The sequence below is a fragment of the Apodemus sylvaticus genome, chromosome 14 (genome assembly GCF_947179515.1).
Source record: "Apodemus sylvaticus chromosome 14, mApoSyl1.1, whole genome shotgun sequence".
NCBI classification, from domain to species: domain Eukaryota; kingdom Metazoa; phylum Chordata; class Mammalia; order Rodentia; family Muridae; genus Apodemus; species Apodemus sylvaticus.
Window position 1 is genome coordinate 61,800,300 of NC_067485.1, and position 26,104 is coordinate 61,826,403.

The 26,104-nt window shown below is 40.2% G+C and overlaps 1 long non-coding RNA gene across 2 annotated transcripts in view; it reads right to left on the reverse strand.

Annotated features, from left to right (window-relative positions):
- Nucleotides 1–26,104, reverse strand: part of LOC127665037 (uncharacterized) — a 152,501-nt gene that overhangs the window by 33,525 nt on the left and 92,872 nt on the right. The window contains exon 1 of one of the 2 annotated variants that reach the window (XR_007973304.1): nt 1,346–1,528. The exons of the other annotated variant lie outside the window; for it this stretch is intronic. This is a non-coding gene — a long non-coding RNA (uncharacterized LOC127665037). Of the gene's footprint in view, nt 1–1,345; nt 1,529–26,104 lie in introns of those variants that run through there. 2 annotated transcript variants of the gene reach the window in all.

Here is a 26,104-nt window from a genome sequence, read left to right on the forward strand (position 1 = left end):
CTTGCACAAATTCCAGCAAGCCTTTATTTGGTGTTTACACCAGTCCTGGCATTCTTCCTTTGTATCTGTTATAATAGTCTCACTGCTATGCCACCAGCAAACATGTCCCATCTTGCCTAGGTAGAAATAGTTTCAGGGAAAAACAAGTACAATCTTCCTTAAACCCTCAGGAGCTGGAACAAACAATTCTGATCACTCTGTAGCTGCCCCAAGGTGTTCATACAGTGACGAAATAGTGAGTGTTGGCAAAAGGGTGATTCTGCTGGCAGTTTGACCATAATTTAAGATTTCTTCTATTTTTTTTAATATTATAGTGTGTGAAAGAGTAATATGTGTCTATATGTATTACAGTATATGTTCACGTAGAATGTGTGTATGTGTGTAAAGTATGTGTGTGTAAAATGTGTGTGTATATGTGTGTGTGTAAAATGTGTGTGTGTGTGTGTGTGTGTGTGTGTGTGTGTGTGTGTAAAATGTGAAAGGGCGTGCATGCATGTATGGAGAAGACAGAGAACATCTTTATGGAACAGTTTCTCTCCTTCCACCTTTATGTGGGTTATGGAGATCAAACTTGGATTGACAGACTCGTGCAACTCAACTGTCTTTACCTGCTGAGCCATCTTCACTAAAAGTTTAGGTTCATTTTGCTTAAGACAGCCAGGGTATCAAGAAAAAGTCTAAAAGCTTTCATTTAAGGAGTCACAATAGAGGAGTGGATCTTGTGGAGAAGGAGATCAGGAGGTACAGGGAGGAATTGAAGGGATGTGAAACTGTATTGGGGGTATACTGAATCAATCAATCAGTCAGTCAGTCAGTCAGTCAGTCAGTTAGTCAATAAATAAATAAATAAATAAATAAATAAATAGTGTAAATATATAAATTGTAAAAGAACATCAGAACATATGCATCCAACACAACGCATTCCTATTAATATTGATTATAGTAATATTTGACAGTGCTTTTACTAATGTTCTTCTTGTACAGTATGCAAGGGAGAGATGAGTTCCCCTTAGCTCTCTTCCTAGAAGCAAAGTGTGCCCTACAGTGGAGGTAGCTATTAAGAGCAAGAAGTCCCTTGATTAGAACTTTGTAGTGTGGGCTATGCTCACCACAGGACTCATGCTTGTCTTAGATTCTGCAAATATACCTGATGACACTTGCCGCAGAATGATGGGAGGAAATCAAAATGAATCAGAGCATGTGAAGTCTAGTACCTAAAAAAAGGAGTTGATAAATGTCATCTTCTGATGACATCTTTTCTGTGTTCAGCTGTTATGTTCTCAGTCTGCCCTAATTTCAAGGGAAGGCAAATGTATACTGTAAAAAGATAAGTGGTATGGCTTACCTAGAGCATTTACCATCTGGTCAGGACCATTCCATCAGCATGAGGGTCCCTTACATTCAATGTTCAAATCCCAGACTGATATGTGTAGTGGCAGGATTCAGGCAGATATGAGGATTTTCTAGGTCAAACAGAAAGATGGAAACTATTGGCAAACAGAGAAAATTTGAGGCCCTGTCATGGGTAGAGACCTGTGACAGCATCTGTGGATAGAGAGATGACATTCAGCATCTGTGATGACTGGTCTTCTGTCAACTTGACATAAGCTACAGCTATCTGAAAGGAAGGACCTTCAATAGAGAAAATGCTTCTGTAAGACCCAGATCTAAGGCCTTTCCTTAATTAGTGTGATGGGGGAAGGCTCAGCCCACTCTAAGTGGTGCTATTCCTGGATTGGTGGTTCTGCATTCTATAAGAAACCAGAAGATCCTGCTATACCACTCCTGGGCATATACCCAGAGGATTCCCCACCATGTAATAAGGATACATGCTCTACTATGTTCATAGCAGCCCTATTTATAATTGCCAGATGCTGGAAAGAACCCAGGTATCCCTCAACAGAAGAGTGGATGCAAAAAATGTGGTATATCTACACAATGGAGTACTATTCAGCCATTAGAAAAAATGAATTCATGAAATTCTTAGGCAAATGGATGGAGCTAGAGAACATCATACTAAGTGAGGTAACCCAGACTCAAAAGGTGAATCATGGTATGCACTCACTAATAAGTGGTTATTAACCCAGAAAACTGGAATACCCAAAACATAATCCACACATCAAATAAGATACAAGAAGAAAGGAGGAGTGGTCCCTGGTTGTGGAAAGACTCAGTGAAACAGTATCCGGCAAAACCAGAACAGGGAACTGGGAAGGGGTGGGAGGGAGGACAGGGGAAGAGAAGGGGGCTTATGGGACCTTCGGGGAGTGGGGGGGCAGGGCTAGAAAAGGGGAAATCATTTGAAATGTAAATAAATTATATCGAATAAAAAAAATTCAAAAAAAAAAAAAGAAATCAGACCAAGCAATCCATGTGGAGCAAGCCTGTAAGAAGCACCCCTCCATGGCCTCTGCAACAGCTCCTACCACCAGGCAGGAGCCTGAGTGCCTGTCCTGACTTCCTTTGATGATGAACAGCAGTATGGAAATGCAAGCTGAAATAAACCCTTTCCTCCCCAAATTGCTTTTTTGGTCATGGTGTTTCCTTGTAGAAATAGAAACCCTAATAAAGACAGCATCTGATCAAGGTCAAATGGTAAGAAGGAAGTACCAGTCTAAGGTCAGCTCCAGAAGAAGTATAAGCCAACTGTAGGTTTGAAGTAAGAGGTGTTCCAGACAGGAACTTTGGGATTTTCTGTCAATACATCCCATGGGGATTTTATATTTTTAAAAAAAATTATGGTCCTAGAGGAAAAATTGGGACCTAGTAGCTCCTAAAGGACTTTGAATACATTCTATCTGAAGCCTTTATTCCTGGATCACATGGAGATCTTGTTTCTCTGAGGAGAAAAAAACACAGAACAAGAAGTCCATTAGAAGTTGCCTTGCCTCTGCACCCCCTGGAGAGATTCCTTAGCATTCTCTTTTTCCCTAAGGCCAAAGCCTCTGTGGTTTTTTTTTATGAATTTTTTTTATTCGATGTATTCTTTATTTACATTTCAAATGATTTCCCCTTTTCTGGCTCACCACCCTCCGCAAGTCCCATAAGCCCTCTTCCGTCCCACTGTTCCTCCATTTACTTCTTCCCACTTCCCTGTTCTGGTATTCCCCTATACTGATGCATTGAGTCTTTCTAGAACTAGGGGCCACTCCTCCGTTCTTTTTGGACTTCATTTAATATGTGGATTATTTCTTGGGTATTCCAAGTTTCTAGGTTAATATCCACTTATCAGTGAGTGCATACCATGATTGATCTTTTGAGACTGGGTTACCTCACTTAGTATGATGTTCTCCAGCTCCATCCATTTGTCTAAGAATTTCATGAATTCGTTGTTTCTAATGGCTGAATAGTACTCCATTGTGTAAATATACCACATTTTTGGTATCCATTCCTCTGTTGAGGGACACCTGGGTTCTTTCCAGCTTCTGGCTACTACAAACTGAAAAGCATTTGACAAAATTCAGCATCCTTTCATGCTAAAAGTCTTGGAAAGGACAGGAATTCAAGGCCTGTATCTAAACATAGTAAAAGCAATATACAGCAAACTGGTAGCCAACATCAAACTAAATGGAGAGAAACTTGAAGCAATCCCACTAAAATCAGGGTCTAGACAAGCCTGCCCCCTCTCTCTATATCTTTTCAATATAGTTCTTGAAGTCCTAGCTAGAGCAATTAGACAACATAAGGCGGTCAAGGGGATACAAATTGGAAAGGAAGAAGTCAAACTATCACTATTTGCAGATGATATGATAGTATACTTAAGTGACCCAAAAAAACTCTACAAGAGAACTCCTAAAGCTGATAAACAACTTCAGCAAAGTGGCTGGCTACAAAATCAACTCAAGCAAATCAGTAGCCTTTATATATTCAAAGGATAAGCAGACTGAGAAAGAAATTATGGAAATGACACCCTTCACAATAGCCACAAACAGCATAAAGAATCTTGGTGTGACTCTAACCAAACAAGTGAAAGGCTTATATGACAACTTCAGATCTCTGAAGAAGGAAATCAAAGAAGATCTCAGAAAATGGAAAAATATTCCATGTTCATGGATTGGCAGGATTAATATAGTTAAAATGGCCTCTGTGTTTTGCTAGAGGATGCTATTAGGAAGCATCTGACAGGTCTTCAAGGACTCTCAAGCCTTAAAATAAGACAGGCAAGAGAATGTCACCCAACAATGTCACTTGTGAGTGTTTTGAGAGTGGAAGAGGATTATAACTCTGTTACCTTCAGAAAATATACACTTCAGTAAATATTTTTAGAATTAGAAGCCAATCACTAGATTCTCAAACTACTCTTTAAATAGGATGCCATCCCTTCTGGTAGGCCAAGGCAAGGACTACAATGCACAATGATATTGAAAGGGGGTGAGAGCTGGAGCTCCTGGGTATCAGTCTCCCTTTCCACCATGTGCAGCACAGAAAAAAATCTGAGTTTCTTATGATTTTTTGGAAACTCGTATTCAACTAAGTCAGGTGGGCAACAAGAAGTAAACTTGAAAAGTAGGAAGCATTAACATATCCCAGGTGACCCAGGGAGATGGACCTTTGAAATAGAGAACCATGGATATGGGTTCAGTGGGGATAAAACAAACTAGACTCCTTGTTGGCTTAACATAATCAGAAGAGGTAGAATTCCATAGGAAACTATACTCAGTGGCTGTTGGGCATGAACATTTTGGCCAAGAGTGTGAAACATTTGATAATGGAGAGAAATTAATGTGGATTATGACCTTTTGTTGTTGTTGTTGACATGGACAGAGTATCAATTTAAAGTAAAGATTTGAATGATGAAGACTAAAGCCTATTTTTTTTATAAACTTCTCAAAGGCTTTAAGACCAAAGCTATGGAAAGAGTTTCAGCACCCACTGGACTTTTCTGCTATGCCCCTGCCAAAATAACTGTCCCAAGTGCCTGCGGGATTCATAGTGTAATTCTGGGAGGGCCCCTACTGAGGTCACCCAGGACTCTGTATTATAGTCTTGTAGGGAATTGGGAATATATGTGTGTGTGTGTGTGTGTGTGTGTGTGTTGTATCTGTTCATGTAGGTGTGGGTGCACCCTCCCATGTACACGCACATAGACATTAAAGCATGACATCACATGTATTTCTCTATCATTCTATGGTTTATTCTCTTGAGACAGGGTCTCACTCAATCTGAAGCTCCCTGTGTAGGCTAAGCTAGTTGGGTAGCAATCTCTTGAAATCTGTCTATCTATGGGCAATCTTTCCTCACTGTTAAGGATACAGGCATGTGTGAGCATGCCCAGTTTTATATGGGTGCTGGGGATTTGAACTTCTCATGGCTGCATGGCAAGCACTCTTGCCTACTGAGCTATCTCTCTAGCTCCACTCATTCTGGACTTTAAAGATGCCAACCCTGCTTTATGGCCTTTCTTCTCTATTCTCTAGACTGAGGTTTCTCCTTTGCACTGGCATCAAAGTTCAAATAGACTGAATACTCTCATGAAGAATTTAGTAGCATTTCTGCAAAAAAATAAATTAAAATGTCATTTACCTGGGGGTATTTGTATACATTCTGAGAGTTTCATAAGGTCTTCATGATCAGAAGCCAGGGCCATAGCTCATAACTACCATTCTTCATATCTACCAGCTCAGAAAACACTGTCAAGAATATACTGTAACATGGAAAGATCTTGGCCATATCTAATAGGCACAGTATGCCACTAGTGGTAAGAGGTCACCTGACCTCCTGACCTACAATTCTTTATCTCATGGAATTCCAGTAAATTTGAGTAAATATCATGATTTTTCTTGATCAGTTGGTTGATTTTTGTTTTACAGCTGTATAATAAGCCTGAACTGAACTGTGAGATTCTCCTCTTACAAAAAAACAATTGTCGTGAATGAGGCAGAGTAGCCTGAAATGTCTAGAAATCCCAAAAAGAACGAGTGAAGATGTGGCCACTTGAAATGCTGACACTATTCTTTCTCCTCTGAGCCAGCACACTACTGAAAAGCTTAGCTAGGCAATGCTCATGTAGCTTTCTGATGTGCAGGGTCATACCGCACTCACAGGTACAGGACTAGCTGTAGCCAAGCCTGCTGAGATTTCTTTTTCACTTGGAAAATGAAGGACTCTGCTTGAATTACAGTGCTGGAAATAGAGGCAACTTATCCTCAGTGGGTTTCTCATCTTAAGCAAGATAATTTGTTTCTAAGCAGTTGAGTGGGAAAAAATGAAACTAGTGTTAAGACCAAAGAACCTGAAAGTAGGGAAGACAAGTCTAAATTATCCAGGAAGAGGAATATCTTTCATTGAGATTTGGATAACTCCACAGGAATTTCACTGGCCCTTTCTCTGCCTCAGACCAGAATATGTTTAATATATCAAAAAGGCACAGTTACTGAAATACCCACCTGACAAATTATCCCCACTTACAAGTACCGTAGTCATATATCTTAGCTTTTTCTGAGTCAATCCCATTTTAAATTTATTCCATCCTACTCAATGAAGGCAGCAGCACTGTTGATGATTAATCAGAAACAATTCTGTATTATTCAATTTAGATATTAGAAAACATCCATAGCTGGACCACATGCTCTGATTTAAGGTTTATAAAATATGTTACTCTGAGTCCTCATCAAATGCTGTAATGACATTCTGCCATGTTGATAATGCATGAGAATCTGAGCTAATTTAGCTTAGCTTCACAAGAGCAGTGGAATGTAAAAGCACTTGTAAGACAGGATGATTTATCCTTCTCTCTCTGGTAGACGCTCACACATGATCCTACCAGGCTGATGAGAATTTATCCTGCTTCTAAAAATGATCCAAAAAGCTCAAACCTCTTTGAATAGCCATTTTCTGAGTGAGGAAATATTTTCAGATCCAATCATTCCACACTGGGGGATACTTAACCCCATCTAAATGATAAGAGGGTTGAAAAGATCAAATATGTTCTCTACTTAAGCCATTCCTAAAGTCATCAAAATGACCATGTATCATAACAGTGAACCTGTCAGTGTATAGAAAACCTCACTTCTGTCTCTACTATCTTTTTTTTCCCCTTGGCTTTTTCTCCCAAGGCTGTTGGAGATGCTGTATAACTTAGAGGCTTCCTAGTGAGGAAGCGCTGTGATATCATTGATTTAGTCACTGAATGACCACTCCACATCCTTCCATTCCTCTGGACGACCCTGCTTCCACTCTGGTCCACTTCTGGGACAACATAAATCTCCCACCAGTGTTTTTCAAGGTAATGGGATAGAGATGAAATTATTTTGGTCTTCTGTAGAAAACACACTTCTGAGACCTGCACAGATGGCTCAATAGATAAGAGCACTTGCTGCACAACTATGAGGATCTGAGTTCAAATCCCTAGAACCACAGTTAGAAGCTGGGTTTGGCTACACATGGACCTCTAACTCAGTGCTGTGGAAGATAGAGCAGGTAGAGACAGGAGAGTCTCTGGATCTTTCTGGCCACCAGCCTAACTCTAATTTCAATGAGGGATCCTATCTCAAAGGAATAAAGCAGAGAGTGATAGAGAATGACAGCTGATAGCCTCCTCTGTTATATATTTGTGTGTGTGTGTGTGTGTGTGTCCCCTCAAGTATACATATACCACATATATATGCCACGCAAAAATACCCATCTCCAATACACAAACACATATGTTCATTTTAAAGTTCATACCTCCTTTTTCTCCATTATATTCCCTCTGAGATCCTGACAACCTTCTAACTCCCTCCAGTCATTAATAACATCTGACTCTTCAGTCTTCTCCCTCAAATCTTGTCATATTGCTCATAATTGACATAGATGGCTCGTTTAATACCATATTTCTCTTGACCATTTGTCTTGTTTTTTATTTTTATTTTGTTTTATTTTTACCATGGTCTCTTTCTCTGGATCTTGAGGTCTCTATTGTGCCTCTGGGGACTTCAGTTTCAGCTTGTACTTCTGAACATAGTTTACTCCTGTGAGTCTTCATTACAGGTCTTCGAATACCTGAGCATCTCCCATTCTAGTTCCCTCTTTGTTTTCACCAGGCTCTTGCAGTGACTGCTTGGGGCAGAGCATTCCTGAACTTGCCAGGATCCATCTTATCTGATTTTATACTCAGTCAAAGAAACATCTAGAGCTGCAGGTTAGCATCTTTTCAGAGTCCTAGATTCCATGCCAGCTGTAACTCAGTCTTGCCACTGGAAACTTCTTTCACTTCTTGTTGCTCAGACTCCAGACTGTTATTTCAAACAAACCCTTACCCTCTTTCACATCTTCCAAGCACCCCAGCTATCTTTTACTCTGTCTGTTTGGTAGATACACTGTCAGTTACTACTTGGAGAAAATTATGGCTGCCTGAAGTGAGTTTTCTAAAATACCCTTTCCCTTTATAAATGAACAACTCTTCCACACACATTCTGACATTTTTCTTTCATCCCAGACATAAGCTCCAGCTGTGTTTCTGACCTTTTCCATGTCACCAAAGGATTTTGAGTCATCCACCATCCTAATATTCTTTGTTTGTGACCAGACAATCTACACTGTGTACCCTGACTGATTGCAACCTCATCTCTGCACTGCTATTCACGGTGCTATAGTCTAATAAGAAAGTCCAGCAAGTCGCTTCAGCCCAGGGACCACATGCACCTGCCACATTTGTAGATGATGAAGTCAAAAGTTTGGACCTTCCTGTGAGCTTTGAGCACCAATAAAGTATCCAATCCTGCATGGAATCTTAACTTCAATCTGTAAAAGTGAAAATCCAGTTAGTGCTAGCCACTCTGCAGGCTCCTGCAACCAAATGCCAGCTGAATTGGATGCACAGACAACAAAGCATTTCTGTTGACAAAGGAAGTTCTCTGGACAATACTGCTCACTTTATGAAGTATCGGGTCTCTGAACGTCCAAAGTCTCTCATATCTCTGGTACCCAGCACAATGCAATGTGAGCACTATGTCTATGTTTCATCATTAACTCTGTCATCCTATGCATATTAATTTGTGGAAATTCACTTCCAGAACCAGATTTTGGGTTTTGCTACAAACAAACCCAAATGTCTCTAACACCAATATCTATCCTTATATGGTAATTGGTGTACCAGTAAATTATGTAGCCATTTCCTATCTAGGTACAATGGAAGAACATAGACAGATGCAGATAGAAATGAGGCAATACACCTTCAAGGAAAAGTTTTACTTCCAATATTCTAATCTTTCCAAACTCATATAGAGAGAATAAAGGATCCAATCCTTTATGATATGGATATGAATCCAATCTATGATTCTTTATTCCAGAATCATATAGAGAGCCATCATTATAGATGGATCAGTTATCGTTCTTTCAAGATTGCTATAGATTGCAACTTTGTGTGTTTGAATGTTCATATATGTGAATGTGCACATGTTTAGGATGCACATGTATGTATGTACACACATATGTAGAGGCAAGGTTCTGGAGACTAAGCTTGGGTCCTAATGCTTGCAAGGCAATCAGTTTACTAACTGAGCTACCTTCCAGGACCTTTTTTTCAGAGAAACTGTAGTAAACTTTCTAATTTTCTTTGGTGTAACATTTATTGTGTCCAGAACAACAGATTATCATATAGCACAGAGAACACATGGATGCTTGGCCACACATTGTTATAGAATATGTTCAGAGAAATCATACACAGAAAGAAAACATTTAAAAGGTGAATATACTCGATTCTACTTACGTTTACTCTAGTTAAAACCTTTGCTGTTTGACTTATTTTGTTCTAAGTGAATCCTTAGGACATATAGAATGGCATCACATAAATATAGATGTTTAGAAAGCATATTACAAACTCATGTATCAAGTTTATGGCCATTGTTGATCATTTGGCACGCACTTCATTAATGTCAGGACTAGAGGGATGGGAGCCCCTAGCGCTGCCATTCCCTGGCTGTGAGCCTGGGCGCTTTACTTATCTCAGGAGCTTCTGTCTCTCCAGAGTCTCATCAGAGCATCACAGCATACTCTCTCTAATGCTCTTTTCTCTCTCAAAGCAATATCATTGGTATGGGTTTGGGAGTAGAAGAAAGGAATTTTCTAGCTTGGTCAATATTCACTCTATTTCATGTTAGAGCAAAATATTTCCAGCCACCAATTTGTGGCACAAATTTCCCATCTCTACAAAATGTTTACACTTTCTTTTTTTTTTTAATGCATACAATTCTGGAGTCTCTTTTACATAGAATTCAAGAAATAATTATATAGGTCTAGGTCATCTAGAGGAGAAATGTATGGCTCTGGAAAGAGCAGTCCACAGGAAAGAATCCAAGGCTCCTTTGACCTCATTAAAACCAGTGACATCACCTACTGTTTTAAGTGAGAGGCGTGTCCTTTAGCCCAGAGTTCAACTTGCCATTTACCTCACTTATACTGTTGCATATAGCTGTTCGTGTGCATGCATGTTTCTGACATGGTACCCTTTTAACTGATTAGAAATATGCAAACATTTGCAAGTATAATTTTAAAAGCAAATCAAGTGCCCAGGCACAAAAGCTTGGATATACTTTTGTATAATCTGTGGATTATACTTTTGTATAATCTTAGATATACTTTGGATAATCTGTGTCTTGGATGTTTAATACAAGCAGGTTCAATGTGAAATGCTGTTTGCTTTACTATTTTTCAGTATTAGGCTGATCAATGAGTGTAGAAAAGGACACAGTCCAAGGTGGAGGAAAGAACATTTTTCTCTTGTAATATGAGACTTCTAATTATTTTAAATGTGTGACTTGGTGAGCTTGGAACCAGTCCACCTCCAAGTGAAATAGGAAAAAATGAAAATTGATGATGCCATGGTTCAATGGCTAAAAAACTTACAGTTATTATAAATTGAATAAGTCTCTCTAACTTAAGCCATGCAACTTCTGGTGGTAGTGGTGGTGGTATTTGTATGTGTGCATGTGCGTGTGTGTGTGCGTGCGTGCATGTGTGTGTGTGTGTGTGTAAATGTGGTTGAGAGTATGCATGCCAGTGAGTGTATGTGACAGTGTCAGTGTGTAAGTGTGTGTAAGAGTGTGTGTGAGTATGAGTGTGTGTGAGTGTGTGAGTATATATGTGTGCATGTATGAGTATGAGTGTGTGTGAGTGTGAATGAGTGTGTGAATACTGACTTATGTGAGTGTGTAATAGTGTATATAAGAGTATATGTGAATGTGAGTGTTAATAGATGAGTGTGAGTGTAAATAAGAGTGTGTGCATAAGAATATATGTGTAAGAGTGTGTGAGTATGTGTGTGTGTGTGCACATCTATGTGCCATATGTCCCATTAAAATACCATTGTGGAGATTGGAAAGAGGACTCATCTTTCCAAAGGATCTGGGTTCAGATCCCAGCTTCTATATGGCAGCTCACAACTGTAGATCCAAAGGGTCTGTCTGTCACACTCTACTTGCCACCTAGGAGACCAGATACACACTTGTTACACATACATACATGTGGTAAATACATGGAAAATTAAAAATAAATATTTAAAAAGATATCATCATTCACATTATTATTATTGCTTTGAAGACACAAAATAAAGGACATTTTTAGTATGTGATATAGGTGGCTGCATTCTTTAAAAACCATTTTGTTCTATACCCCATCTTTTGATTGGGTCGTTTGGTTTTTTTTTTTTTTTGAGATTATCTTCTTGAGTTCTTTATATATTTTGGTTTATTGGTGCTTTCTCAGATGTGGGGTTAGTAAAGACTTTTTCCCAGTCTGTAGGTTGTCAGTTTATGCTATTGACTACATCCTCTGCCTTATAGAAGCTTTTCAGTTTCATTAGATCCTATTTATCAGCTTTTGATCTCAGAGCCTGAGCCGTTGGAGGTCCATTTAGGAACTTTTTCCCGTGCCAATGACGTCAAGGCTCTTTCCCATTTCTCTTCTATTAGATTCAGTGTATCTGGTTTTATGTTGCGGTCTTTGATCCACTTGAACATAAGCTTTGTGTAAGGTGACAAATATGGATCTATTTTCATTTTTCCACATACTGACTGCCGGTTCTACCAGCACCATCTATTGAAAATGTTTTCTTTTTGCCATTGTATATTTTTTGGCTTCTTTGTTAAAAATCAGGTATCGATAAGTGTGTGGTTTTTCTGGGTCTTCAATTCTAGTCCATTGATCTATTCCTATATATCTCTGTACCAATACCATGCAGGTTTTTGTATCACTATTGCTCTGTAGTATGTAGCTTGAGGTCAGGGATTATGATTCCCCCAGAAGTTCTTTTATTGTTAAGAATTGTTTTCTCTATCCTGGGTGGTTTTTTGTTTGTTTGTTTGTTTGTGTGTGTGTGTTTGGTTTTCAGTATGAAATTAAGAATTGCTCTTTCCATGTTTTTGAAGAATTGTGTTGGAATTTTGGTGGGGATCACATTGAATCTGCTTTTGATAGGATGGCCATTTTTACTATGTTACTCCTACCAATCCATAAATGGAATTTTCTGAGATCTTCGATTTCTTGAGAATTTGCAAGAGAGGAATCTCGAATGGCCAAGAAGCACTTGTAGAAATGTTCAGTATTCTTGGTCATCAGGGAAGTGCATATCAAATGACCCTGAGATTCCACCTTACACTAATCAGAATGGCTAAGATCAAAAACTCAGGTGACAGCACATGTTGGTGAGAATGTGGAGAAAGAGGAACATTCTTCCATTAATGGTAGGATTGTAAACTGGTACAACCACTCTGGAAATCAATCTGGAGGTTCCTCAAAAAACTGTATCTACCTGAAGACACAACTGTACCACTCTTGATCATACACCTAGAAGATGCCCCACCATGCCATAGGGGCACATCCTCCACTATGTTCATAGCACACTCGTTTGTGATAGCCATTAGCTGGAAATAGCCCAGATGTCCCACAATGGAAAAATAGATATAGAAAATGTGGTTCATTTATACAATGGAATACTATCCAGCTATTAATGAGGATATCATGAGTTTTTCAGGCAAATGGATGGAACTAGAAAATATCATCCTGAGTGAGGTAACTCAGACCCAAAATGACATGCATGGTATGTGCTTACTAATAAGTGGATATTAGCCCAAAAAGTACAGAATACCCGGGATATGATCCACAGAACTCAAGAAGGCTAACAAGCTGAAGGCCCAAGTGAGGATGCTTTAATCTTACTTGTGAGGAAGAAGAACGCTATCACAGGGGTGGGAGGCAGAGAGGGATGGAGGAAAGTGAGTGGAAGAGGGTAGATGAAAAGAGGAATGTGATCAGGCATTGGGGGCAAGGGAGAAACAGAGGTGGCGCCCTGAGGACCAGCAGAATGAATAGAAATATGCAACCTTGGGAGGTAGGAGGTGGAGGACCCTCTAGAATGCATACAGAAACCTGGGAGGTAAGGGACTCTAGATGAAATCCCCAACAGCATGGAGAGGGAACTTGTAGAGTCCATCTCCAGTAGGAAGATGGGGCATCAAGTTGTTGGCTGTGGGGTGCCATCCCACAGCCAAAAATTCTGGTCCATAATTGTCCCTGTCTAAAAGAACTGCAGGGACAAAAATGGAGGACTAAGAGAAAGACAGTCAGTGACTGGCCCAACTTGGGATCCATCTCAAGGAGAAGCTCCAAGGCCTGACACTATTATTGCTATGGTGTACTTACAGACAGGAACCTAACATGACTGCCTTCTGAGACAAGCAGCTGACTGAGACAGATGCAGATACTTACAGCCAACCAATGGACTGAAGTCGGGGACCCCAGTGGTTGACTTAGGGAAAGGATGGAAGAAATTGAGGAGGAGGGCATCCGCATAGGAAGACCTATAGTCTCAACTAAGCTGAACCCTCGAGATGTCTCAGACACCAAGCCATCAACCTGGCAACATACACTAGCTGGTATGGGGCTCCTGACACATATCCAGCAGAGGACTGCCTGATCTGGCCTCAGTGAGAGAAGAAGTGCCTAACTCACAAGAGACTGGAGATCCCAGGTAGTAGGGAGGCCTGACAGAGTTGGTGGTGGGAAGGCATCCTCTTGAAGACAGGGAGGGAGAGGAATGGGATGAGAAACGTATCAGAAGGCAGACCTAGAGGGGGATAACAACTGGACTGTAAAAAACGATTAAAGATGATGATAATAATAATAATAATAATAGCAAACCAAAAACCCACATTTTATTCATCATGTTTATTTAAGGACTACTAATACTCAAACTACACCCATAAATACTCTACACATCCATCCATTCCCTCTAATAAATAAATAAGACTATTCCTTAAAATTCGGCACTAATATGTGAAAGTAAGTCTATTTTTTGACTCATTTACAAACACAGTTTTCCAATGCTTATGTTAAGGGGTCTCTCTGTTTTCCTTGCCACTTGCCCATGAAGATAGAGCATGCTTGGATATCAAGGTATTGGAACTATAGCACATTTCCAAAGAGGAGGGTGATGTGACGGGGCTCAGTAACCAAACACATTATTAAAGACCAAGTAATAACTGTTGCCTTAAGCTGTTTTCCAGTTATTGTGATAAAATACCCAGAAAAAGCAGTCCAGGGGAGAATGGTTTACTTTGGTTCACTATTCAAGGGTTCAGGCCATCATGATGGTGAAATTAAGGCAGTAGGAGTTTGAAATAGTTGGCCACATTGTATGCACCCTAAGGAGGGAGGGAGGGAAAGAGTGGGGAGGAGATGGGAGGAGATAGAGAAGAAACACGATGTGGTTATGTGCTCCTTTAATTCTAGCATTGAGAGACAGAGGAAGGAGTCTGTCATGAGTTTGAAACCATCCTGGCCTACATAACAAGTTCGGAGTCGGTCACAGTTACATAATAAGACCCTGTTCTTCCACTCATAACCCCCAAAAGGGAAACAGAGAAAGACAAATTATAGTGTTTGTTTCAGGTTTTTTTTTCCTTTCACCTGAATCTCCACCCAGGGATGCTTTGATTTAATCAGGAATCTGTGTGTCCTAACACTGAAGGTCCTTGCCCACAGTTGGTTTTTGGTTGATCAATAAAGATGCCAGTGGCTAATGTCTGGACAAAGGCAGACGGGCAGAATCCTTAGATTTGTGCAGGCGTGGGAGAGAGAAGGAAAAGGAGAATCTACATGTTTCAGAGGGAGACAGATCAGATTTAGACTTACACAAGGAAAATTATCTGAAATGTAGATGAGAAGGACTGCAGCTCCCCAAAAGGGCTGCTCAGAAGCATTCGGGGCAGCAAAAACTAGGGGCTGTCCAGAAGATAGATCATAGATTTAGAGGGTGTTGAGTCGGGAGTACTGGAAGGAAATCTGTATAACTGGGCTATAACTGGGCAGAGGATTAGAACTGCCCAGCCTTTGAGCTAATCAAGGCATTTCAAAACTAAGCTAATGTATGTGTGTCTTTTATTACCAGATCCAAAGAGTTCCTGGGCTGGTGGCTGGGAGTGTGTGACCTGCAAGGAGCACAGAGCTTTGTAGCTATACTCACTGCTACAGACATTCCCAAAGGCTGACCTTAATCTGAATAATCTCTCACAGGTATTTCCAGAGGTTTATCTCTTAGGTGATTGTAGACCCCATTGAGTTAGCAACTGACACTAACCATGACAACTACACATCAATTCTCCTAAAACTGCTAACAAAATCGCTCTCCGTGATCAGCCTGCAAAAATACCACAGCAGGGTGTGTGTGGAGTAAAGGCTTAAATTTCCCCAATAATGGAAATCTGTCCATTTCTCAGCCATTTAACAAGTTATAGCTTTCTAGAAGGTCTCAGGTGCAAACACACCTGTCTGTCTACACTGAGTCCAGGAAGATGGTCATCAATAGGTTGTAATTTGACTCCCTCGACCTCCAGTTTTCTTTCTCCTTCTGAGAAATATTAGGGAATTAAAACTTCATTACTCACACTCTCTTGCTGCCAGGTGGCTAACATAAATTTGGTCCTATTAATTCATTTCATTTGCATGAGCTTTTTCTGAAGGTGGAAGGGAGGCACACACCATCTTCTGCCACAGTGCAGGAAAATGAGGTCTAACTGAAAATGGAGTTTGCAGTGAACAAGCATTGCCACGTACCACCCAGTCACCTGGCTTACAGGGCTGAGTTGTGGTAGAGGCTGTCACTCTGCTGCAGCAGTCACCTCCTCCTGGAACCACCTCACCAGCTGCAATAGAAGCTAACACTTCAACAGCACATCCCAGCTTCTACGTCTTCAACACTTAATATTGTTTTATCAAAATTTTATTCCTTTATTAAATCCTTAATGCTGGGAACAGATGGATCCCCTTCTCTTTTGCCTGCTCTCGAGACTCTTTTCCTCCTATTGAGTTGAGTATGAGGGTTTTAACCTTGACTTATATAATTTTTTTTCTGTTTGATGGTCATTTCGTGGTTTTTTTGGAGACTTGCTCTTTTATGAAGCAGAAACAGAGAGGGGATGGATCTTGGGGAGAGGGGATGTGGGAGAACTAGGAGGAATGGAGGGAGGAAAAGCTGGGATATGTTGTATGAGAGAAGGATCTATTTTCAATAAAAAAATAGAAAAAGAAAAAACACATACTACTGCTCACACACTAAAATAGCAATCAACTGGTGTGTAACCTGAAGAAACGCTTGCCTGAGTACAAGAAAAGGCACATAAAATGTTGTTTGTAATATCTACAACAGTAATGACTTCCATATCTAAAAATAAGAAATCATCAAATAACTTATGATATATTTATACTATAGTCTACATCCTTTTAAAAGAATAAAGTCAATTTATATTGCCATTAAAGCTGTAGAACACATACGAGTCAGTACTTTTAAAAAAAGTTATGTAGTAACTTATGTCAAAGTCATAGCAGTAATAGCCTTTTCAGAAGACATTACATTATGGTGATAGCTGATGATAGAAGACTTTAGTTTTATGTCTAATGATTAAACATTTACAATCAGAATAAGATCCCTTATTACTGGATGACATCAAATACAGTAAATTTTAAAATAATGATTTATGCTGACTGTAAAAAATAAAGCAATTATAAAACTGAGAAACGAAAAATAAAAGCAGAGCACTTCAAACACAGTGGGTTGCTTAGAAGAATATCTAAAGTCTTCATCATAAACTCGGTTGTAAACTCCCATATAATGTATCCAAGGGAGAAAGACTGGAGAAAGAACACAGTATGCACAGTCTTCTATCTCTTCAGAAGAGGAAGAGAGGACATAGAGAACACATTTTTTTTCTTGAAATTAAATTTTAAATTGTTTTTTAATGTAAAGAAAGTCATCAGTAAAAATAGAAAATAATCATGTAACCTTTCAAATCACCAGAGAAAAGGATCAAAGAAACTTGATCCACACAACAAACAAAACAGGGTATAAACTAGAAAGAAATTTTTCTAGGAAGGGTAAAATATCAGAATGGAGTCAGAAGCCCAACCAATTTGATATGATAAAAATGACAGCAAGAAATAAACTAAAATACTAATAATACCATTGAGGGGAAGAGAAAAGCTGTATACTTAAATAGTTTGAGACAAGACCTCTCTCTATTCATGGAAGTTTGAAAAGTCATTTATTACCTGGGTAATGATAAAAGAAGGGAAAACTCAAATGTTCTCCCAGTTAAATTAAAGTTAATTTTGCTTTATTTATTTATATTAATAAGTTAGAGTTAAAACAAAAGGTATTCTTGAATAATAAAGAGCAAAGACACAGTAAACTCATATCTAAACTATCATTATGCTAAACCCAATGTGACATCAATCCAAACTTTAATTATTTCCAGTAACTCATGACAGAGGCAAATTTACAAATTTACTTATGTAATGAACCATTCAACTGTGTTTAGTAAGAAAAATGAAATGTATTGATGATTGCCACAACTTTATTTGATAAAATTCAACATTCAATCTTCGGGGACCCAAAAATATGTGAGTAAAATAAGGAATGGGAGGGTCTGCTCTTGCTATAGAATAGAGAATCTACTAAAAAGAATGAAAACTAATATAATAAACAAAAGACACTAATGGTGGCTTCCCTGAAATTCCCTCAAAAATTAAAGCAAAAGATCAGCCTTCATGTTACGTTGTCTGGAAATTACCAAAAATAAGACCAAAAAGAAATGACATAGAAAAATACAAAGAAAACAAAAATGCAGAGAATAAAGACATCAGAGGTCATCAGAGGGCCAGAAACACAAAATGAATATATACCCTCTCCTGCCTCTCTGCAGGCACCTGTACACATGTGACACAGATTCACACACACACACACACACACACACTCTCTCTCTCTCACATACTTACACACACTCACATACACTCACACTCATACACTCACATATATACACTCACATACGTATCCAGTGTGTATATGTGTGTGTATGGATGGATTAAAGTGTATGTGCGTAGTTTGAAGACTAGTATGGCAATTACAGTTAGCATATAAATAATGAGGTAGTTAATTAATGGCTATTTAGTTAAAAGTATTAGTTAGCACTCTGAATTGTGACTTACACAAAAATTAAAATTTAAAAACCATGAAATAATACTGATGAATATTAACATTCTGGACTCAGAAATGCCTTATTGAGTTATAACAAAAGAAAAAATAGTCTATTTCTAAATCAAATTTCTACAAAATAGATATTGTTGAGTGCAAAATGAGGGATTCTGAAGAAGTCTTCAGGCTCTGGAACCAGTGTTCTCATATGTTCTATGCATGCTTGTACTTGAATCCCATTCATGGCTATGTTCAGCCTTCATATAACATGTTTTTTGTTTCATGAGCCTTTTATATAGTTGTGCAAGCTGGGTCCGTTGTGGGTTGCATTGTGACCCCCTGGCCACATATACCTGTTGAAGTTCTAACCCTGGGTGCTGTGGAGTGAGTGAACCTGGCACATGAACCTCAAGCCCGTGAGGATACCAAGTGAGCAGGAGTGCACCCTGAATCAGGGGGGCTGTGAGCACATTGGCAGCCCTCCCTCTAGGAGAAAGGGATCTGAAATCACAGGCCCTCCAAAAGGAGGAGTCGACATGGGGATGGGCAGAGACTGGGGTGATGAGACTGCAAGAAAGGAGGTAAGGTGCAGGGAGGCAAGGAAGGCGTCCCCAACAGCCTGCAGGGTCACATAGCTCCCATGACCGGTTGCATTCTTTTGGCTTTGAGCTATGAGAGGATGAGGGAGCAACCCAGGGCTCCAGCTGCACCTTGTGAGGCATCAGTGGGAGGAGAGGTCCTTGGTCCCAGGAAGGCTCGATACCCCAGTGTAGGAGAATGCCAGGGCAGGTAGGTGGGTGGGTGGGTGGAAGAGCACCCCCAAAGAAGCAGGGGGAGGGGGATAGGATAGGGGCTTTCCTGAGGGGAAACTTGGAAAGGGGGTATAACATTTGAAATGTAAATGAATAAAATATCCAATAAAATGAAAAAAGATACCAAAAAATAACTTATGAATAAATAAGTTATAAAATAACTCTAAAAAGAGATGTCCAAAAATTATACAATATATTTTAATTATATTAAAATAAAATGGGAAAGAAACTTCATTAATAAAAGAGAGAGAATAAATTTCTGTTGTTTCAAAGCACATGGCCTCTGGTACTTTATTATCACAACCTTAGGAAACAATACAGTCACTTAAGTACTGAGATTTCATTGCTACAGGCAAGTACTCCATGTTACATAGATGGGGACTAAGAATTAGCACACTTCTATTCCTCCATTAATATTCTGAGAAATGAAACTCAACCATTTTCTATTTTCAAGAACACTCTCTGTAACTTTCAAATCTGACAGGCATAATCCCCCTTCCTCCTAGTTACAAGACAAATCCATTACCAGTCTTGTGCTATTTCTCATTGTATGTGTGGGGGTGCACATGCACCCGTGTGCATATGGAGGCCAGAGGGTGACGATGGATGTCTTCCGCAATTGCTCTCCACCTTGTATTTTGAGACAGCATTTCTTACTGACCCTGGAACTCACTGACTTGACTAGAGGAGCTGGCTGTGAGCTTTAGATACCTGCCTTCTCTGGTCCTTGGTGTGTGCCGTGCTCAGAAATTTACATGGTTTCTGGGTATCCAAACTTAGGGTCCCACAAGCACACTCAGGTGTACACCAAGCCCTTTATACTGAGTCACCTTCCTTCCTCCTGATTCCCACGTTTTTGCCTCATCCTTCGGATGTCTCTCTTAGCACCTACAACCTTCACTCAATTCACCAGGGTCAATCCTACCCTAAGGCTGGACTCTGCTTTCCTCAAACCTAGGGGCTGTCCTGGAACTGAGGTCCTGCATAATTTTTTTTATTTTATCTTACCAGATAGCACTAAAGCCTGATATATTGCTCATGCTTACAGACACCACAAGCTGCTTTAGAGAAAGATCTATTGGATCCAGTCTGTAAACCAAGAAAGAAATAAGATTCAGCTGTGTTCAGGGACTACACATTCACAAGATTCTTGAAGTCTGAGTCATTGGATATGTCTAGACTTAGAGATAAGTCTCTTTCTGTATGCGATTATCTCAAACATATTCCTATTTTGCTATTCTTTATTATTCACTAATACACTCTTCAATAAGCTTCTAAAGATGCATCATATTTTACAACCATTTTTCACAAAATAAAGACTACTAAATACAATAGACTCACAGACAAATGATTTCCTGTTAATTAAACATCACCCTTACTGAACCAAACTCTTATGATTGAATTTTATTGATTGTTAGTGTGGCAAAGTAGCTACTAACAAAACGTGTCTTAGGTGAGAATTTAACTCTATTATACTGTCTTAATCCCAGAGAAGACAATAAGGAGAATGCCAGGCACACTCTCCAAAGCAGCATGCAGGGGCTGAGAGGGCAAGTTCAATGGTCAGTGAAGTTCACACAGTGAACTCTTCAGACAAAATCTGAAACAGGTTTACGATCTGACTGAAGCCATCCTTTAGTTCTGCCTTTTGGAGGAAAACCCAAGAAACTATTTAGCTGTTATGTTCCTCATTAGCTGGGGCTTGGAAGGTGGGGCTCCCCTTTGACAGGTTTTCCCTTCAGGGTCCCCACTAATCTCTCATGTGATCTGGAACGCTTCATTCCTTTCCCTCAGTCTGCACCAGTCCCTAGTGGAATCCAGGGCACTTACTCATACCCAGGCCCCACTCCTATAGCCACCAGAGAATAAAACGGTGTGGCAAATTATGCCATATTTGATGGTTTTCTTTGTGAACTGTCTTTACATATTGTTGCTTGGTTTATTAAAATGTTTCTATAATCTCAGGCAGATACTAGCAGTCAACCATTGGACTGAGTTTGGGGTCCCCAATGGAGGAGTTGGAGGGAGGAGCTGAAGGGGTTTGAAGCCCCATGGGAAGAATGACCAGACACTCCAGAGCTCCCAGGACTAAGACATCAACCAAGGGGTGCACATGGTTCCAGCCAAAAGTGTGGCAGAGGAATGCCTTGCCAGGTATCGGTGGGAGGAGAGGTCCTTGGTACTATGAAGGCTCGATAGATGCCCCAGTGTGGGGAAATTGAGGGGGAGAAGGTGGGAGTAGGTTGGGTGGAGGGGCATCTTCTTGGAGGCAGGGGGTGGGAGGATGGGTTGGGGATTTTCTGGGAGGAGGGAAACTGGGAAAGGATATAACATTTGAAATGTAAATGAAGAATATATTCAATAAAAAAAAATTTAAAAAAAGAGCTAAGGACCATTACTATTTTCCATGATGATGAAGATCTCAAGGGACAACTGGAAGCACAGCTGAGATACAAGATGGAAGGCTCAGTGATTGCATGTGTAACCTAAGAGTTAAAAAGAAAACGATATTTTTTAGCAGACAGTTATGAAATCAGAGCATAAGTCTGAGGCTTATTTGTTGAAGTGAATGGACTTCAAAGCAAGTCAAATGTATAAATAAAGACAAATATTTTACGTCAAGATTAGGTTTCTATTTGGAAAATAAAACCATGACACTCAAAAAGAAAAGGTTCTGTAATCTCAAGGGAGAAAGAAATAAGGAGAAACACGTTGACATGCAGTGAGATACTACACAGAGATGGCTTCTTAGAAAGAAGCCATTTTGGGTGATCTATGTGATAGTGCCTGTGAGAGGAAGAGGAAAACACAAAACTCTCCAGCCTCATTCCAACTTCAGGGTTAAGTCATTTGCCTCGTGTACCACAGATAGCTGCCTGGCACTGCTCAGCTCTGGATTTGAGTGATTCTAACTTCTTCAAAGGCATGATGGATTGAGCAAAAATATTGTCCTACTCACAAAGTCCAAAAATTGTCAATGAAATAAATGCCATCTTTTTTTATTCGATATATTTTTTATTTACATTTCAAATGATTTCCCCTTTTCTGGCTCCCCACTCCCAAAAGTCACATAAGCCCCCTTCCATCCCCCTGTTCTCCCACCCACACCTTCCCACTTCCCTGTTCTGGTTTTGCCTTATACTGCTACACTGAGTCTTTCCAGAACCAGGGGCCACTCCTCCGTTCTTCTTGTACCTCATTTGATGTGTGGATTATGTTTTGGGTATTCCACTTTTCCAGGCTAATATCCACTTATTAGTGAGTGCATACCATGATTGATCTTTTGAGACTGGGTTCCTCACTTAGTATGATGTTCTCCAGCTCCATCCATTTGCCTAAGAATGTCAAGAATTCATTGTTTCTAATGGCTGAATAGTACTCCATTGTGTATATATACCACATTTTTGCATCCATTCTTCTGTTGAGGGATACCTGGAGGACATCGGTACAGGGGGAAAGTTCCTGAACAGAACACCAATAGCATATGCTCTAAGATCAAGCATTGACAAATGGGACCTCATAAAATTACAAAGTTTCTGTAAAGCAAAGGACACCATCAAAAGGACAAATCGGCAACCAACAAATTGGGAAAAGATCTTCACCAACCCTACATCAGATAGAGGGCTAATATCTAATATATACAAAGAACTCAAGAAGTTAGACCCCAGAAAACCAAATAACCCTATTAAAAATGGGGTACAGAGTTAAACAAAGAATTCTCACCTGAAGAACTTCAGATGGCGGAGAAACATCTTAAAAAATGCTCAACTTCATTAGTCATCAGGGAAATGCAAATCAAAACAACCCTGAGATTTCACCTTACACCAGTCAGAATGGCTAAGATTAAAAACTCAGAAGACAGCAGGTGTTGGCGAGGATGTGGAGAAAGAGGACCACTCCTCCACTGCTGGTGGGGTTGCAAATTGGTACAACCACTCTGGAAATCAGTCTGGCGGATCCTCAGAAAACTGGGCACGTCACTTCTGAAAGATCCTACTATACCACTCCTAGGCTTATACCCAGAGGATTCCCCAGCATGTAATAAGGATATATGTTCCACTGTGTTCATAGCAGCCCTATTTATAATAGCCAGAAGCTGGAATAAATGCCATCTTAACAGCAGCTAATTGTATACACAAGTCTAAAATTCTTATAACTAAAGAGATCCTTACCAGAAAAGAGAATGAAGCACTAGGAGGTGAGAGACTCAGTTGTGGACCTGAGATGGCAGTTACACTTATGAGATTCACTTGTCCATCAATTGGACTACGTTTCCTTAGCTTATGAATATAAAGCATATATAATAGGCATAGCATCTTCATTCTGTTTCATGAGCCAGTGTTTACAAGATATACAGCTTCTTCAGCCCTGCCACCCTCCTGGGGCTTCGACAGACTGGCAGTCAAGGAGTCTGGGTTACTTTAACACATAGAGATATAGCATCCATCCCTTTGCCAATCCCTTACAGTACTCTAATTGACAGGGATGACAAACATCTCTCATAATACAGGTGGTGATTTTCCTCCAGCAAACAAGTAGCTTCAGTGTTTATCTGCACCCTACTCTTTTCTGCAGGCTTACATCAACCCACACCTGGTGTTAACTTTATCTACAAATAACTTGTCAATGTGTCAAGCCCCACTCTGAGCATTAATCTCGATTGTCAACTTAATTGGACTGAGAATTGCCTCAGAGATGAGCAAAACACTCCTGTACATCACAGAGGATCTGACCCAATGAGTGGAAAAATCCTTTGGTCCATTCATGGCATGATATATTATTACAAAGCATCAAAGATACAAGGTGAGTTCATAGGGTGAAATAAGGCATTGAGGTGGGGGAGCGTTCTGAGAAGCCATCTTGACATGGTTGATTTATGTGCCCCTTTGCACTGAACTTTCTAACCACCATAATGTTAACTACTGTGCTCTTATTCTTTCCCCACAGTGGTAGGCTAATTCCTCCAAAGCTATGAGTCAAAATAAGCCTCCCTCTCTTAAGATGATCCTGGAGGAATTTTGATGAGAGTGTTGTAAAATTAACTATTGCACACACGTCTTGTCCCTTTCGTTTTCTAAGAGAACAAAACTGAGTCATGGATGAAGCTCTATAGATAAATGAGCATTTAACTTAAAAAGTTGTCATCTGGAAGAAGATAAGGAAGAAAAAGGGAAAATTTGAAAAAGAGTAGACCAAGGCTGGGCATGGTAGTATCCTCTAATTGGAGCACTTAGAAGGCAGAGGTACTCAATCAGATCAGTGTGAGTTAAAGGCCAACTGAGACTATACAATGAACCTGTAACACACGGGGGAGGGGGAAGAACTGCACAAATAAACAAACACATAATCTAAGATGGCAGAGGTAAATAAAATGGTATGCATTTAAAGTCTTTATGTGGAGGTATACTCTACACTTAAACAGTAATCTAACAAAACTTCACTGGGATTACACATGTATTATATATACATACAGGCATAGTGGGCATGTGTGTAATCTCAGCAGTAAGGAGGATACTGCAGGAGGATCAAGAACTCAAGATCAGTGTGGGATTTACAGCAAGCTTTAGACCTCATCCCTCCCCAGAAAAAAGAAAAGAAAATAAAAGAAAAGAAAGAGGAAAGGGGGAGGAAGGAAGGAAAAAGAAAAGAAGGAAAAAAGAAAAAACATGTTAAAACCTACCCACAAATATTCTAAAAGGAAGAGTTATACACCAGGTTAGTAATGGGAAGTAGAGGGAGGGAGGGATCTGGGAGGGAGAAAGGAGGGGGAAAGAAAAGGTGTAGCTGCCTGATGTTACATCAAATGGGTTACTTGGAGAGGGAGCTGGGGTTGGATGGGAAGAACAGACAAGAAAAAATTGAGCTGGGCAGTAGTGGCGCACACCTTTAATCCCAGCACTTGGGAGGCAGAGGTAGGCAGATTTCTGAGTTTGAGGCCAGCCTGGTCTACAGAATGAGTTCCAGGAGAGCTAGGGCTACACAGAGAAACCCTGTCTTGAAAAAGAAAAAAACAAAAACAAAAAAACAAAATTAAATAAACAAAAAAAAGAAAGAAAGAAAAATTGAGACCAAGACAACATTATTGCTGATCAAGGCTCCAGTTTTAATGGCTGGCTTAGAATTTAAAGGTGGGGGATAAAACCTTCCCCCAAAATGCCAGGGTCTGTTCAGAAGAACCAGTTAGGCTGCTCAGCAGGCTGTTGGCTCCACTACTCTGTGGGTCACCAGCTTAATGCAGAAAACTGCAGATCTGGAAGAACAATAGACTTCACCTTGGTCCAATAGCTCCACTGTAGGTGGGAGGCTGTGGCTAGCACCAAGGTCTGGGGTCTAAATTTCCTGCTCAAAGGTTGGGGGAAGGGCACAAAAGGAACAGGATCAGATATGGGAGGAGCCGAGGGAGAAGTACAGAGGGTCAGAAAATTGAACAGAAGTGTGTAGCAGTGGGGGATGGAGAACTGGGGGGTTAGCCACTAGAAAGTCCCAGATACCAGGGACACAAGACGTTCCCAGGACCCAACAGGGAGGACATTAGCTGAAATACCCAACAAAGGGGAGAGAGAACCTGTAGAAACCATATCCAGTAGATAGGCATGCCCCCCATTGAGGGATGGGGTCACCTACCCATCTCAAAACTATTAATTCAGAATTGCTCCTGTCAAAAGGAAATTCAGAGACAAAGAATGGAGCTAAGACTGAAGGAAAGGCCATCCAGAGACTGCCTCACCTAGGAATCCATCCCATCTGCAGACACCAAACCCAGACATTATTGCTGATGCCAAGAAGCACTTGCTGACAGGAGCCTAGTCCCCTGAGAGGCTGTGCCAGAGCCTGACCAATGCAGATGCAG